Here is a 4,223-nt window from a genome sequence, read left to right as displayed (position 1 = left end):
GTAATCCTACTGGTAAATCGTGGTGCAGGACATCTCGTTTAGCTGATGGGAAAGGTAGGCCTATCATAACATCCAGCTCATGATACATATTGCACGACATCCTACCTAAAGAGGAATAAGGGCCTGTTAGTACACATCGTAATGCAGATAATGGTTACTTATGGGTATGGATCTTAGCAACTTATTTAGCATGTTATTCACATAGTTCTAGGTACTTGGTACATGGATTATTGATGAACCTAGGTTTATACATAATGTCATGGGTTAGGCTTTAGGAGTTGAGGTTTTAGCTTAGGAAAACATTAGAGGGTAATCTAACGTGGACTAATTCGTGTGAAAACCTACTAGCACTTTGAGGACCTCTTTCCTTCACCAAACTTATGGGTAAACTTATTTAGATGGTGCAGGAACAAGTTTGGAAATGAATAGTGGACTATAGTTCTCAAATTCTAGGTAAACCCATGAACACGATACCCCAAAACAAAAAACTCGTATCTCTCGATTGGGTACTCGATTAAGCTTGCTTCTTGCCCCTAATAGTGTACCCTTATTCATAATTTATAGACGGATTTTCCACTACCATTGAAACGTCTAGAATTTCTATAATTTCATTCTTGATTTTTCTGAATCTTCTGCCAGAAAAGTCTTCTCCGATCGGAGCCTTCCTTTTTTAAGCAACTTGTAATTTTTATTCTATAAAAAATTTAATGATTCAGGAAATTTATACAAATTAGAAAAAGTACCATTTTCTCAATGTTTTTTCAATTTTACTTGTTCTTTACTTCTAGATACAACCTAGTAGGGATTATACACTGTCTCTTATTGGAGACCTTGAGCGTTGCAAATTCTCCTCTCCTTTAAAAACTTTTAGTCATGGAAAGTGCTTATTCTAAAATAGGTCAAGGTACAAGGTTCTTATTTGCCTTCTATTTCCTAAGTGGTTTCTTTTACTCTATGATTCTTCCATAGGACCTTAACAAGAGAGATTTCCTTGTTTATCAATCATTTGACTTTCTTGTCTATTATTTAAATCGAGTTTTCTTTATACGTTAGGTCATCTCTCAAGAAGAGAGTTTCATGAGCCAGTACGTGCGAACGATCTAGGGTATACTTCCGTAGTATGGAATGAAAGATATTATGTACTGCAGACAAGTTTGGGCATTGCCCGATTCTATAGGCCACAGATCCAATCCTTTCTAATATCTCAAAGGGACGGATAAACCTAGGGCTTAGCTTCCTCTTTTTACCCTACCTGAGCACCCCTCTCATGGGGTGCTACCTTTAGGAATATATGATCCCCTACCTACAATTCCATGTCCTTGCGCCTTAGGTCTGCATAGCTTTTCTCTCGGCTTTGTGCGGTTTGTATCCTAGCTTTAATCTTCTAGACTGCGGCGTTGGTACTTTGCACCAACTCTAGCCCAAAAGATAAGGGATCGAAATCTTCGTCCATAGAGAACCTCGTATGTGGCCATTTGTATGGTGGCTTGGCAAGTATTATTATAAGTGAATTTCATAAGGGGTAGGTACTTATCCGAGCTTCCTGCAAAATCCATCACATATACCCTCAACATGTCTTCCAATATTTTCTTGAGCATTTCTGTTTGACCATCTATTTATGGGTGGAATGTCGTACTATAACTGCGTACCCAATGCCTTGGAAAATTTTAAATCTCGCATCTCGGTCTAATACTATTGTCTTTTGTTGAATTTCAAGAAGCATACCCAATACCTTTACTGATAAATATTCATTTTTAATGTTAGCAAGAGTAGCTCAGTTGGAAGATTTTTAGACTGAAGATTTGAAGGTCACACGTGTTTTATCCACGTTCAACGCACCTAATACAGGTTTATTACCTGACTATACAATCTAAAAACATAACTTGCTTATTCAATCTAAAATTAGTGATTATTTCTTTTTTAAATATAATGAATTAGCGGAAATACTTTACTTATGAATTTTCATTTTTAATATTAGCAGGGATAACTCTGTTGGGAGAGCGTCAGACTGAAGATTTGAAGGTCACGTGTTTGATCTCCACGTTCACCGCACCTTATTCTAGTTGCATAACTCGACTATTCAATCTAAAATTAGTCATTATTCCTTTCTGAAATCTCAATGAATTATCAGAAATACCTAACGTGTTCTAGTTCACCGCACCTTAAACAAGTTGGATAACTTGAATATCTTATTAAAAATTAGTGATTATTTCTATTTAAAATTTCAATGAATTAGCGAACCTTTACTCATGAATTTTCATTTTTAATGTTAGTGTGGATAGCTCAGTTGAGATTGCTTTAGATTGAAGATCTGAAGGTCTCGTGTTCGATCCATGTTCACCACACATGGTTTCATGGTGCATAATTTGACTATTCAATCTAAAATTAGTGATTATTTCTTTCTAACATTTCAATTAATTAGTGGAAATACCTTTACTTGAAACTTAAAAACTTTCATTTTTAATGTTAGCGGGGATAGCTCAGTTTGGAGAGCGTCAGGTTTAAGATTTGAAGGTCACGTGTTCGATCTCCACGTTCACCGCACCTGTTTCTTTTTGCATAACCTGACTATTCAATAAAAAATTAGTCATTATTTCTTTTTAAAATCTTAATGAATCAGCGAAAATACCTTTACTGATGAATTTTCATATACAATGATCGCGGGGATAGCTCAGTTGGGAGAGCGTTAGACTGAAGATCTGAAGGTTACGTGTTCGATCCACGTTCACCGCACTTTGTTCAGGTTTGTATAATTTGACTATTCTTTCTAAAATTAGTGATTATTTATGTTTAAAATATAATGAATTAGTGGAAATACCTTTACTTATGAATTTTCAATTTTAATATTTATGAATTTTCAATTTTAATATTAGCCTGGATAGCTCACGGAGAGCGTCATATTGAAGATTTGAAGGTAACGCTTGATCCACGTTCACTGCATTATCGATTATTTCTTTTTGAATTTTTAATTTTAATATTAGCGTGGATAGCTCAGGGAGATTGTCATATTGAAGATTTAAAGGTAACTTTTGATCCACGTTCACTGCATTAGCGATTATTTCTTTTTGAATTTTTAATTTTAATATTAGCGTTGATAGCTCAAGGAGAGCGTCATATTGAAGATTTAAAGGTAATGTTTGATCCACATTCACTACATTAGCGATTATTTCTTTTTAAAATCTCAATCTCAATGAATTAGTAGAAAGAATATTTAAAGGTAACGTTTGATCCACGTTCACTACATTAGCGATTATTTCTTTTTAAAATCTCAATCTCAATGAATTAGCAGAAGATCGATTATTTCTTTTTAAAATCTCAATGAATTAGCAGAAGATCTGTCACGTTTTTTATCCAACTGGCATAAGTTGACTAAGTTGCATAACTTTACTATTCAATCTAAAACATGTGATTATTTATTTTTTATGTTATCTAGGATGGCTTAGTTGGGAGAGCATCAGATGAATTTTGATTTTTAATGTTAGCCGGGATAGCTTAGTTCAGACTGAATATCTGAAGGTTACATGTTTAATCCACGTTCACCGCACTTGGTTTACGTTGCATAAAAAATAAACTAGTTATTATTTATTTTTAAAATTTCAACAAATAATGAATTAGCAGAAATACCTTTACACATGAATTTTGATTTTTAGTGTTAGCGGGGATAGCTTAGTTCGGACTGAATATCTGAAGGTTACATGTTTAATCCACGTTCACCGCACTTGGTTTACGTTGCATAAGTTCATTAAGTTGCATAACTTTATTCAATCTAAAATTAGTGATTATTTCTTTTTAAAATATAATGAATTAGCGTAAATACCTTTACTTATGATTTTTTTTTTTCAAATATTAGCGAAGATAACTTAGTTTTGAGAGCGTCAGACTGAAAATGTGAAGGTCACGTGTTCGATCAACGTTCACCGCACCTGATTCAAGTCACATAACTTCACTCGTGACTATTCAATTTAAAATTAGTGATTATTTCCTTTTAAAATATCAATGAATTAGCTAAATACTTTACTAATGAGTTTTCATTTTTAATGTTAGCCAGGATAGCATCGTTGGGAGAGCGTCACTAAAGATCTCAAGGTCACGTGTTTGATCCACGTTCACTGCACCTGATTCAAGTTGACTAAGTTGCATAACCTCGCTATTCAATCTAAAATTAGTGATTATTTCCTTTTAAAATCTCAATGAAGTAGTGAAAATATCTTATTAACCCATGA

General features: G+C 33.9%; 1 non-coding gene across 1 annotated transcript; it reads left to right on the top strand.

Annotated features, from left to right (window-relative positions):
- Nucleotides 1–2,660: 2,660 nt before the first annotated feature.
- TRNAF-GAA (transfer RNA phenylalanine (anticodon GAA)) lies at nt 2,661–2,733 on the top strand. Its single transcript has one exon. It is a non-coding gene; the product is annotated as a tRNA-Phe (tRNA).
- Nucleotides 2,734–4,223: the final 1,490 nt, after the last annotated feature.

Source organism: Cucurbita pepo, chromosome 10 (genome assembly GCF_057944985.1).
Source record: "Cucurbita pepo subsp. pepo isolate OVF chromosome 10, ASM5794498v1, whole genome shotgun sequence".
NCBI classification, from domain to species: Eukaryota; Viridiplantae; Streptophyta; class Magnoliopsida; order Cucurbitales; family Cucurbitaceae; genus Cucurbita; species Cucurbita pepo.
Note: the sequence above shows the minus strand (reverse complement) of the source record. Positions and strands in the feature narration are given on the sequence as shown.